Source organism: Anser brachyrhynchus (assembly GCF_964034855.1).
Source record: "Anser brachyrhynchus genome assembly, chromosome: 5".
In the NCBI taxonomy this organism is placed as follows: domain Eukaryota; kingdom Metazoa; phylum Chordata; class Aves; order Anseriformes; family Anatidae; genus Anser; species Anser brachyrhynchus.
Window position 1 is genome coordinate 64867465 of NC_137699.1, and position 12582 is coordinate 64880046.

General features: G+C 45.4%; 1 long non-coding RNA gene across 7 annotated transcripts in view; it reads right to left on the minus strand.

The window, feature by feature from the left end:
• Positions 1-2304: 2304 nt before the first annotated feature.
• LOC308195914 overlaps positions 2305-12582 on the minus strand; it is a 314751-nt gene continuing 304473 nt past the window's right edge. For 5 of the 7 annotated variants that reach the window (XR_013951917.1, XR_013951918.1, XR_013951919.1 and 2 more), the window contains one exon: positions 2305-10962. This is a non-coding gene — a long non-coding RNA (uncharacterized lncRNA). The remainder of the gene's footprint in view (positions 10963-12582) is intronic. The other 2 variants (XR_013951923.1, XR_013951922.1) reach the window with 2 other exon arrangements.

Consider the following 12582-nt stretch of genomic DNA (forward strand, 5'->3'; position numbering starts at 1 on the left):
CCTGGGCAGTGAACTGGAACAAGGAGATTATCGTTCTCCACTGCTGGGGTCAGCTTTGGAGGGAGTGAGCCTGGGAAGGAGCATGGCCTCAGGCTCTGGGATCATGGCCAGGCCACCGAACGGCACCCCCGCAGCACTGCAGCCTCCAGCGGGACCTCGACATCCCGCCCATGAGCAGCTTGGAGTGAACCCAGCCGAGGGAGAGCCGTCTCTTCCACCAGCAGAAACACGTTTCAGCTGAATGCTCGGCTTGAAATCCACACAAGCCTGAAATCTAAGTGCTTGTCCATCAGTCTTCTGCTGTGGATTAAATTTGTATCTTTTAAATGAGCTGTGTTTAAGGAATAGAGATGAAATGGCACTAACAGCACAACATTTTCTGGCACTGTCTGCTGCTTTTCATTATAAAAATCTAGGTCAAGATTATTTTAAAAGTAGCTTTCCAAGTGAGAAGTATCAGTCAGACATAGAACATTTGCCTGAAAATAGCTAATATAAAATAGGCACGAAACTGCCAGATAAGCACAGGGTGCAAAAACATTGTTCCTGCTCTTGGTAATGTCTCAGCAGCTTCCTAGCACATAAAAACTAGCTGTAATCACACATTTTGCTTTACTTCTCTCTATCACACTGATGGCCAATTTATCCACAGCAGCGTATTTACAGGCCTGTTTACCGAATTGAAATTCTTCTCTAGAGCGGATGCTACATTGCCTCAGAGCGCAATAGGATTTAATTGAAGCAGCATGAGAGAGCTGATGAATGGGATGCTTGCAATGAAGGGACCGGAACTGGGACAGAATTTCAATGGAGAAGTTAAAATTCCACGTTAGCTATTCTTAGCAGGTAGCAGAGATGACTCAAGATCGTCTTCCAAGCATGTAGAGACGAGGCTGTTTACTACAAACTATTGACAGAAACCCTATTTCCAGTCATGCAGCAAAATTATCACAGTTTAATTTGGTTTTGAATGCTATTATACATGTATACATGCGATGCTCGTGATGCATGTATGACATACATTCAGGAGACAGAGAATACCAAGACCTTGTGTAAATCATGGAAGATCGGCAACACAAGGATTTTTTTGGTATGGCTTTTTTTCTTCTGTGCTCCAGACATACCAGCTTCTGCCCTGTGATTCTTTTCCTGAAGTCTGAGGATATCCATGCCATAGCTTAACCTGGGTGGCAGACTTTCTACTCCACCTGCAATATGTGCCTTATATGCCCCAGTGCCTTATGGAGAAAGTGCCTTAATATGCTCCCCAGTGCCTTATGGAAGAAGGGACACAACCAGAGACTTCACTGGCTTTGTGTTGTCTTCCCACACAACACAGAGATACAGAAAACCAGACACATTGATTTGAGGTCTTTACTCTTTAGCTTTATGGCAAAAATCTCTTTGGGCCATAAAAGAGCTATGCAGTATTTTCTGATAGCATCAGGAGTAAAGAGAAAAAACGTGCAGGGGTGAGCACGATGGAGCTGCAGCAAGGAGAGCAGGGTCAGGGTTAGGCACCCAGCTGCCCTGCCAGCTGCAGGTGCTGCCACAAGCACAGGAAGAGGTGCTCCTGGTGCACCTCAGCTGCCTCTTGCGTGGGGTCCTCCAGAGCTTCTTCAGCCACCGCTGGCCCAAGCTTTGTGTGATGCTTTGGATGCAATGCCCTGTAATGCAATGCCCATAAACCATCTGTGCTAACCTTTGGGACCAAATAACATGGAGCATGGGCATATGGTCCACTCAGAGCCCATTTGGTGAGATGTTCAGTTAAAAAAATAAAAATAAAATAAAAAAAAAAAAGGAGCACTCTGATGCTGCCCATCCCTTGGCAGAGCTTTTCTGTAGGCCCTGCTGTTTCATCAGGTGCCTGCTTTCAGAGCATCCCAGGTGGGCCTGGAGACCTCCCCTCGCAGCGTGGTTTCTGTGAGGGCTGTAGAACTGAGGCCACGGAGCTGCTCTGGTCTGAGACGAAATTATTTGCTAATCCTGTAGAAACATCCAGGCCAGACTGGAAGGGGTTTGCTCTGTTAACTTAGGCCCTGGATAGGACCACAGGAGCTTTCCTGAAGCCCTTCCTGCTCAGACACCTCCCACCCTGTGGCTGGATTGAACGTTCACTTGGGTAAGGTCTGCCCTGACGGAAGTGGAGACAGGTCTTGATGAGTCAAAGTTTTTGCTTCACTCTCAATGTTTAGGTAATTATGATCAATAGAAGACAATTTTCTTACTTATTCCTATTCTGGAAAATAGAAAAAAGAAAATGATTTTAAATAAGCATTAAAAACTAGTTGGGGTGTAGAGCCAAGAACAGTTAAAGACAGAAATGGATCGAAACATGGAAACTAATGGTTAAGAAATCTGAATTTCTCAGTTCTGCCTGCACTTTAATAACTTTTCTTGCAATTGATGCACCTCACTGTTTGTCTCTGAACACAGCTTTTCTGTTTGTTTTTTGGCTTTGTTTTGTTTTGTTTTTAAGGATCTATTTTAAAACATCTCTGTATTATTCTACCTATCTTACTAATGTGAAAAAAACTGCTCAGGGTGCACCTATTCTCATCAGATGAATAACAATCCTACATTATGTGACCATTCTGACTTTCTGTATTTATTATTGCCCATTGTGTATTTTTCTATCTAAAACATTTAGTACAAGTACTTATTCTGGAGCATGTGGTAGAGAAAAAGCTGATCTGTTTCGCTAAATGTTATTATGTGCAGTAGAAAAAAATCATTTTCACAGCTGAAGCTTGGTTTCATAAAAGAAAATTGGTCATTTTATTTATTTAATTTTTCTTCTCAGCAGTTACCAGAAATTTAAAATGACAAAATAATTTATAGTACAATAGACCCATTATTATGCTTCTGTAATAACTTGTGGCAGTGGGAAGTTTATGGAAATCTATGCTTTGAAGGTTTTTTTTTTTTTTTGTAATTGCAGAACATCAGAAATTATTTTGAATTTTGCCCACTGTGCTGTCTCAAAATATACTGGAAGTATCTGTGGATTGAATCAGAATGCTCAAAGACAAGCCAGAAAATGCTAATTAAAATTCAATAGTTTTTTCATTACCTTCACAAATGCAAATAATGTACTCTAAACACTTGCAAATAAGTGTTATTGATCCTTCTGAGTCAAAGCAGCTTCAGTGCTAATGGGACTCTTTGGTTGCCTTCCTACAGCTTAGAGACTACTTGTACTCGCTTATATCCAGCAGCCCTTAGGTGCCCAAGAACGGTGACTGTCCATGCCTCAGAAACCTTGCCAGTCTGAGGATGCGATTTTGCACAAAACTAAGGCTCAAAATATTTCTTATGTTTTACTATTTTCATTGAGGAAGGGGTGTGCTCCCCTGTGCATCACTCCACTGTAACAGAGCTGCGCTGCCACCGATTTTCCTCAAGAAAATCTAGAATTTAAAAAGTGCCTGGTTTTGAACAGACCACAGACTAAGATATTGGGAAAAAAAGAAAAAAAACACCACCACCACCAAAACAAACAAACGAAACAAAAAAAAAACAGAAAACTATTGCAAGGTTGAGGAGACTGAAAATTATTTTTCAATAAATGGAAAACAAAAATTTTTTCTCTTTCATATAAATATATATTGGGGAAATCAGTTAGAAACAGAAGATACAAAGTCAAGAACACTTCATTCTTGTGTTAGCTTGTTTGCCCCCCAATGGAAAAAAAATAATAAGATAAAATAAAAGTCAACATACCTCCTTGAATTACTTTAATTTCTATTAACCAATAGAAAGGAGGAAAACAGCCTACAGGAAACTGCTGATGTAAGCATACTTTCTCAGTTTTGCCCTGTCCATGGCTGAGGTTGGAAACCTTGTGTATTCACTCCTAAACCACCCATCCTGAAAAACTCTGGAGCAAACCCCACACTGGAGTGTGGCTGTGAACACGACACAACTGCATTTCCACTCATGCCCATGGAGTGCTTCCACTTAGCACCATATAATGCATATACCTGGGAACAGGTAGGGCTGCAGCCAAGTGCAGACGCATAGACGGCAGTTGTGGAACTTGAAGGACCCTGGTATTTCGAAATTTTACTCTTAATTGGATTCTGACACCCTTCCCAGTAGAAAAACACTGGGTAGGTAAGCAGATTTGTCCTGGTCACTGTGTGCCTTCAGGCGTCGGCTCAGGCTGCAAGGACAGACGGACACGGCTGTGGGACATGTCCCTACAGCTGACCCACATACACATGGTGCTGGCCGCCTCGTCTGGGCGATGGCAAACAACGAGAAGTGCTGGGTGAGCAAGGGCAGGGCCAGGAAAGGCCTAAAAGGAGTTATATGCAGGGTGCTCGCTTAGAGGCTGTTTGTAGCCCATCACCACCTGGAAGAGGGGGCCACCGCCTGGGAAGGAGGGGCTGGGCTCATCACAGATGCACCCTCCCAGCCTTTCCCACGGAGCTAGCTTTGTTGCAGCAGAGAAATATATAGGCTGTCTGAGTTAGTTACAAGTTGGACAAGTCAGGAGCGTCTGCGGAGAACTGCTGCTCGTTGAAGTGGAGTGCTAATGGGACCGGGAGCGATGCGTACACCTTGCTGCAGCTGCAGATGAACTGCTGCGTGTCAGCAAAGGCATTTATCCATCCCAGTGGTATTTTTTCAAACATGTAAAAGAAGCACGGAAACCTGGTAAGCTACAAAAGGCTGGGGGAAGACCAAAACAAGTCCTTACTAGTCACAAGAGAAGTCTCAGCAAGTCTGTGGGGGAAAAAAAAATCACAAATGGAAAGAAAATAGAGCTCTGAAATATTTGACAACTCAGATACAGTATATAAAGAGGTCTAAACCATGAAAACATTTATAGAAAAGGCTTGTCTTATGCTGCTGCCTTGAATTAATTTGCTTTAATTGATTGGAGAATTTTAGATTCCTGGTAGACATATGAAGTATTTAACAGCACTGTGCTGTACAGGAGATGTCAGAAAGTCTAAAATATGATTCTCCTCTGGTTCACAGTTCAGCTGATGCTCTAGGCTTCCATAAAAAACAATTTATTTTTTATTTTTTTGAATTAAAAAGTGTTCTGTCACTCTAAATTGCTTTCCTATGTGTTTTCATCTTGAAAAAAGCAGGTGGATACGAACAAGCCCAAACTTATTGTTATTTCATAGTAATTCCCACAAGTACGAGATTTGCAAGGTACCATTCAGAAAACATGCTGATGCTGGTGGGCAGGAGACCTGTGGGCAAAACTAGGCAGACTTTGAGAGAAGAGGCAGAGCTTTAATTTGAAACTAAAACATAGCTGGCACAAAGAAATCTCCATGCAACACCAGCTTAGTTCCCTTTACAGTTGATAATTCTCGTTTCAATGAACTAAACATCCTGGTTCAAAATTAGATCAATGAAATCTAAAAGGAAGTAACGGAATTTGAACAAAATGATTCTTTTAAAAATGTTTTCTGTCCTCCTAAAGCTATTTCCACATTGGATAATGTAGGATAGATATCAAGCTAATTAAGGAAAAAAGTTGTTCATTAGGCTCTACTCTCCAAACTAAAGCAAGGTAGTGTAACTATGGCTTCCAAAACTGCTAGTTTTAAAGTTTGTTATAGGTGTTGGTGCGTTTTTGGCAGCAGCAGGTGGCTTTGTGGTTGTTTGGATTTGTTTTTATTTTTAAGTAGTTATTTTGACCACCTACATTTAAAATTGAAACACACACTCCCGAGGGTCTGCCTACAGCACGAAGGGCTGACACGCACCCACTGCCAGCTCGAGCATCCTGACCTGTGCTGGAGGCTGAGCAGAGCCCTTGGGCCTGCCTCACCCCGCAGAGCAGCTGGGCAGGGGTGAGCAGCCTGGAGCTGAGGACGTGAAATAAACCCTTCTGAGCTGAGCAGCCAGGGCGAGCGGCAGCAGTGTCCCGGCTCCGGTGGAGATTTGACAACTCGTTCCACAAAAAGATGGAAATTCAGCTGTTTTCATGGGCGTTTCGCTCCCTAACACAGGGGGCTGTATTGGCTGCTCCAGGCTCCGTGCAGAGGTGCCGAGGCACGTGGAATCGCCCGTGTACCGAGCGGTGCCTGCGCCCTGCACAAGGTGACGCTTACTCAGATGTGCAAGGATGGAGCCAAACCCCTTAGCTCTTTTCCCCAAGTCTTTGTTTGAACTTGAACCATAAAGACAGCTACTCCTGCTTTAAAAACAAAAAGTGGATTGATGGATTTTAGACACTTTCACAGCTCAGTAACAGCTGAAACATTTTCCGAATCACAGTTTTGGACAGGAAGGGCTAAATTTTCCCTGAAAGCTCCTCGCAAGCTGATGGTTGGTCTGCAGATAGCCCAGGGGAGATACGCCACTTGCAGAGAACGCAGGGATGAATGCAGAATGCTTTAGGCTCTTGGGCTAACATTATGGTTTGCTATGACAAGTGTTTTACTGGATGAATGTCTGCTCTAGCCATCCTCAAAGGGAAGGAATAAACATAGAGAAGTACAAAAAGAGCACTTAGGTAAGGTAAGAAGTTATAATTCTTGACTGACTATCTAAAAAGAAAAAAAGAAAAAAAAAAAAAAAGAAAGGCAGTTTTCTTCCAAAGATACTGCACTCGAAGAGTATGGGTGGAAAATGAGACTTTTGCAAAAACATAAAAGCAGGTTTACAGCTCAGTGCTGAATGAGGGGTCAGAGCCCAAAGATCTCTGCCCTGCAGCACAGCCACGTGCTGAGGCACTCAGGGGTGCTCGGAGCCCAGCTGGAAAGCTGGGGCTAAAAGTGAAGTCAATAACAAAGGAGAAGCAATTCAAATGAGCAAAGCTTTGGGCTGTACGTGAGGGAAGCAGAACAAAGTGGCTCCAGGAATGATGGATTGCTCGGAAAAGCAACTTCAAGGCTCTATATGCCCTTGTAATAAACTAGCACAGCAAGAAACAATAAACACAATGAGCAGAATCAAACAGGACTGAAATTAAGACTGTTTCACCCCTCTGAACAGCCTGAGAAATGGCACCAGCCGGCAGCGAAGGGAGCGCTGGTCCTGCTGTGGGGCAGCTCAGCCCTCCCGGCGTGCCCCATCGTGGGCTGTATCGCAGGGGGCAGAGCTCTCGTGGCGCTGCCCCACTCCTCAGCACAGGGCTGAAAAAGCACCACTTGTGGCTTTGCAGGCTTCTCTTTTGCTGCCCGTCGTCTTTGAGTGCTTTATTCTTAGACGAAAAGCTCGGTGGCTGAACTGCTTATTCTGCAATCAGAGCACGTGCAAAGCATATTCCTCTCCCTTACCTCCACAGATTTATAGGACTGCATTTCTTCTTTAATTGAAAGTTCATTTTTCAGGGCGGATGCAGCACATGCAAGCCGGCCCTGGCAGCTCACAACCGGGAAGGCTCAGAGGGGTGGCAGTGGGCTCCCGGCCAGCTCCACGGACACTGGGCCTGGGGCAGGGGCACGAGAGCAGTGCAAGCAGTGCGAGCAGTGCGAGGCCACCCTGGAGCCTGCAGCAGCCTGTGCAAGTCGCCAGCCAAGCTAGCCAAAGGGCCTTGGCAGGCCGGCCTCGGTCCTCCGGCCCTGGCTAGTGCCCACCTCCTCCACCAAGTCCCGGCGAGTGCCGTGCATGGAGTCACTTCGCTGGCACCAGAAGTGGCCAGAGCACGGGGACAAGGGATGGAATTGCTCTTTAAGGACAGAGGCAGGTTAAAAACCAGCCCATCTGGTATGCAATTTAGAGAGAAGTGAGACTGGATTTGGTGCTTAGAGTAAGTACAAGGAGATGCCTGATCTTCCCTGTACTGGTCCACGGAAGCAACCCAGAGCCTCCGTGCACATAAACCTGCATAGCTGAATCAGCTCCGGCTGTGTGGGACATGTTTATGCCCTGCTCCACAGGTTTATGCCCTGCTGTTGCCCAAGAGCAGAGCACAGGCAGCCTCAGCCCGGCTAGGGCCTGCCCTTGTTTGGCTCCTTGCCCCAGCTGCAGTGACCCCCAGGAGCTCTTTGGTGCAGCTGGCAAGGCTACAAACGGAGTTTTTTTCCACGGAAACCCTCCAGCCCTCCCTTGCAGACATACAAGCCTGTCCTTTGCTGGGAGATATGCTGCAGCATGGAGCTGGGTCTGCTGAGTTCCTGCGGCTTATTCTGCTCAGTGTGCTGCCAGTAAGGAATAAGTAGGTTTTATAGTTGGAAATATTATGGGAACGCACTGGAATTAGCAGGGATGTGTTTGTTTCTCTCCCTCCCCTTCCTACTCAAGTAACTGTGTTGCAATATAAATGCATCCCTGCGAAACACTGGAAGTGTAAGAGGTGATGTACTGGCTCAGAGCAGCGGTTCACATCGTGCACTCGCCCATTTCGGATGGATGTCAAAAGGGAAACCTGTGGAAAAGAAGAACTGCTCCAGGTTACCATCCCACTTCTAACAGCTCTTTGAGAGGCAGAGACTTCCTTCCTTCCGTGCACTTGCCCATTTTCCCTTTCCAAACTGGCAATGAATTTGAGCTCTGGTAAAGGAAGCATGAATAAGTACTTCAGGGTTTCTGCAGACCTGATGCACGGGTTCTTAATGCGCTCCCTGCTCATTGCACACTGCTGTGTGCTCATCTCTACTTGCACATCAACGCTGGGGAAGAGGAGGGGTGAGGGGAAAGATTGATGACCCTGGGGCTGTAGCCAAAGAGCATCCCACGGGGATGGACAGGGAGATGATAGTGAACGACTCCGGCTTCTTCCTAACTGCCATGCGAAAATCTCCTTGTCTGGACAGACAGTGCTGATGCCAGCCACGTTTGCAGGGCAGTAACCCTGACTTTAAAATTCATACAGAGTCTGCTTGTCCATTGGCAGGTGAAAATGGTATTTGGACACACACAGGACAACCAGTGAAGCCATGGCTGTCCAGGGTGAAAGCTGCTGTAGGCCTGCACTGATTTCCCCTTGTTGCATATGGTGGAGAGCCTCCTCTGCATATCTGAGATCACAGGGCTGTTCAACAAGCTTCTTGTTTTCTCCCAACATTTTATACTGTCAAGAATGAGACCACATGAAAACAGAAAACTGACATGTTAACCTGTAGCAGCTCACTTTTAGCTCGTGTGTCGTCAGAGCATACTCTACGTCACCGAAGCGATTCATGGATTCATATGATCCATTCTTACGTGGTGCTGTGTTTTCAGGGGGTGTTCCCAAAGACCAGGGATTCCTACCCTCTGGATTACACACACGCAAGCAGCAGCCTCGCGTGCAGGCATGGCAGCCTGATGAGCACCGCAGAAACAGCAGCAAAGCCCTTTCAGTGCTATCCTGAGTAATGCAAAACTAGCTGGCATATCACTGGCTTTGGCATTTTCTAACTGCCGCAGCTATTTTAGCATTTACACAGCTAAAGAGCCACCTGAACCGTCAAGCTTGCGATGAGAAGCTCTGGCCCTGTGTGCTGCACCAGCCTGGGATGTGACGCCGGCGGTCCAGCACGATGCGTGGCACAGCCTGGTGCAGAAATCCTCTGGCAGACAGCGAGGCGTGCTGGCCTGGCACACCCCAGGCAGCCTCCGGAGCGGGTTGGCGAGGGAAAGCGACAGCGTGTCCTGCGGGACCTCAGAGCTCAGCCCTGCGCAGAAACCTGCTGGCAGGACTGCCCGGCAGCGCCGCTGCGTGCTGCTCACCCAAGTCAAGCTCTGCCGATGTGATCTCCTGAAGTCTGACTGCTGATTGCTAAAATAAATAAATAAATAAATAAATTATTACTTAAGAAAGAGAGCAAAAAATGGTGGTTCATTTGTGGAACGTTGTTCTTATTTCTTTGAAGAGATGCTGGTTCTGGAAAGCAGAGGTAAAGCTGCAAACAGCAGATTGGTCAGAATTTGATTCATAACTGCTTATTAGATTACTTTTAACCTTTATTCTTCAGCCATTTAATATTCTCTTCTCAAATGGACAACTCAGATTGAGTACTTATGTTAGTCATAATGTGCACTAACTTCAACGAGCAATTAAATTTGGACTTCTTTACCACATCTTTCCTTCCGTGTCACAGTGACTCATATTAAGACAGGAAACGGTGTAGGCAAGCTGGCTTTTTTTTTCCAACAGACATTTAATTTTCTACATTCCACATAGTGTAAAACAAAGCAAACTTACAAAAAGCTGGCATTTTCGTGCTGAATGTCCCAGTACTGTCTACCAAGCTATTCCAAATGCCTTAGGTTAGAGCAGACCTGCTCAGTTAATTGCAGCTGCAGCTCACTGGGTGAATTTATTGAGGTCCCCTGGGTGCAAGGCAGGCTGCTGGCTGTGGGTCTGCTGGGGCGGGCAGGCTTTGCATGCCCATCTGGGCACAGAAGAAGGGGCTCTCCTGGAAAGAACGGGGGAAACTTCATCGCCTGCCAGGGGGTCTGGGGAGCACCAGGGGGCTTTGTGTGGGAGAGGTGGTGCAGAGACCACAGCGGGGCTGAAGAAAATACAAACGTCCTGTTTCAGTTCCCAATGACTTGAAAGTAAATATCTCAATAACAGCATCTTATTTCTTTGGCGGAGGGTAAAATTCCCACAGACAACTTTGGGGAAACACTTTTTCATTCTACTGAAATGAAATGCCTGAAAAAAGCATTCAGTCAAGGAAAATTACTCTTTGCAGGTGTCATGAGCGGAGCATACGGAGGGAGTTAATCTTGAGGGGTGTTGTTTTAGTAGAACAAGAAGCATTAAACATTCTTGTTGTTTTGGAGCTCCCTGTACATTTTTTCAAAGCATATTGATGCATTCAAAGGAAGAAGGATGCAGTGATGGAAATGGTACTGTGTGTGTTTGTACAACCAACATCACAAGCCTGGATTTTGCTCTTTTACTCCAACTTTGGGTTGTGGTTCCTGGCAGCCTCCTGGGCTGTAGTGAGAGTGAGAACAGCACAAGCACTGTCCTCTTCCAAAGGGTAACAGGGCAAAATTTGTTTGGGCTAAGTTGGCATGGCAAAGTGTATTTTCCCCATAAGAAATCTGTTAAATAGAGCAAAAATAGTCATTATAATGAGCTTTTCTTTAGACTGTATTCTGATTGTTTAAGATGTGAAGAATTTTCCCTTGCACGTTATTTGCTTTTACCCCCATGCAGCTAATACTGTACTTAACAAAGCTGATACATAAACTACTTTGAATGGCTTTTCAGCTCTTAACACTGAGAACAACTTAATTAGGCATGGTGAATTCAAACGACCTTGTGGATCTTGTAATGCCTTGTGTAAGGCTATTGCCATCCTGTAGCAGCCACGTGTTCCTCAGTGCTCCGCTTTCTTTCACCTTTAATAGCCATGAGTATAATTTAATATAGAGTAGCTATGTAATAATCTAAGTGCAGGCTGTGACTTGTTCAGTACAGTGAGGTGATTATGCCTTGGACTGTAAGACTTTTTAATGTAAATATATGATTTAATTAAGAGATGTGGAAGGAGGAGGAAAAAAAAAAAACAGGAAAATGATACAACAACATCTGCACATCCACCCCTCCAAGCGAACATGATCTGTATGCATGTCCTGGCATGGGCAAGCCTTAGAAGTCTGTGGTCTGAGCAACCAAAAATATCACTGAAGTCCTGAAAAAACATGTTCTGGGAGGAGAACAAAGGAGGCTGAGGGGTCAGGGGTGTGTGGCCTCATGGCGAGCAAACGCGCAGCATGCCTGGGACACCCTCACTGCAGTGATGTGCCTTAGGACCAAGGTCTTCAATCTGGCTGATCTACTGCCAGTAGGAGGATGGAGATGGAAAGATATTGTAAGGTTACCTCAGAGATCCCAAACAGGTCTGTATTAGTTAGTTCGGATTTCATTAGATTCCTATACCGTGAGTCTTAGCTGGGGGGAGGAGGAATAAATTGTATAAATAGACTGTGGAAATCTGTATTAATGTGTGGTCTTAAGTCTCCAGATCAGTTATTCCCTTTTGGGAAAGGGAGCACTCCTCCTGATCCCTTGGGATCCCTTCCCAAGTCCCTGTGTCCTACATATAGCTCTTCTTCCACCAGGAATCATGTTGATCTGTGTGTGTGTGTGCTGCAACATCTCTCTAGCAAACAGTGGGGTTCATTCTAACTCCACATCGCTCCTCTGCATCGGGAAATTCCACTTTTTTATGTGACCTTCCAACTTTTCTGTCCTAAAAGCACACCACTGCCTTTGTCTTGGCTGGATTGCCTCGCTGTGATTCTTGGGCCATTTCTCCTGTTCGCAGCTTTGATCCTAACTTCAGACTGGTTGTAGTCCTTCACAGCTGCCACCCACAAACTGTGTAGGTGAGTTCTTTATTCCATGACACAAGTTCTTAAGGAAGTATTAAACAGACCTGAACCCAGGACAAAATCCTAAGGGAATTCATTTGAAATGTCCCCTGAGTTTGACAGCAAAACATCGATAGATGCTCAGACTAGCTCTGTGCTTACAGTATAGTGTTTTCATATACCCACCCTCTTCCCCCCCCCGTCTTTTTTCATATACCCACCCCCTTCCCCCCCAAAAAAACTTTTTAGTTTCTGAAAACACCCTGTGAGGCTGCATCAGATACATTAAAAACCACATCGCATTACCAGAGTAAAAATACAACATGTATGTTTTCACATATTCTG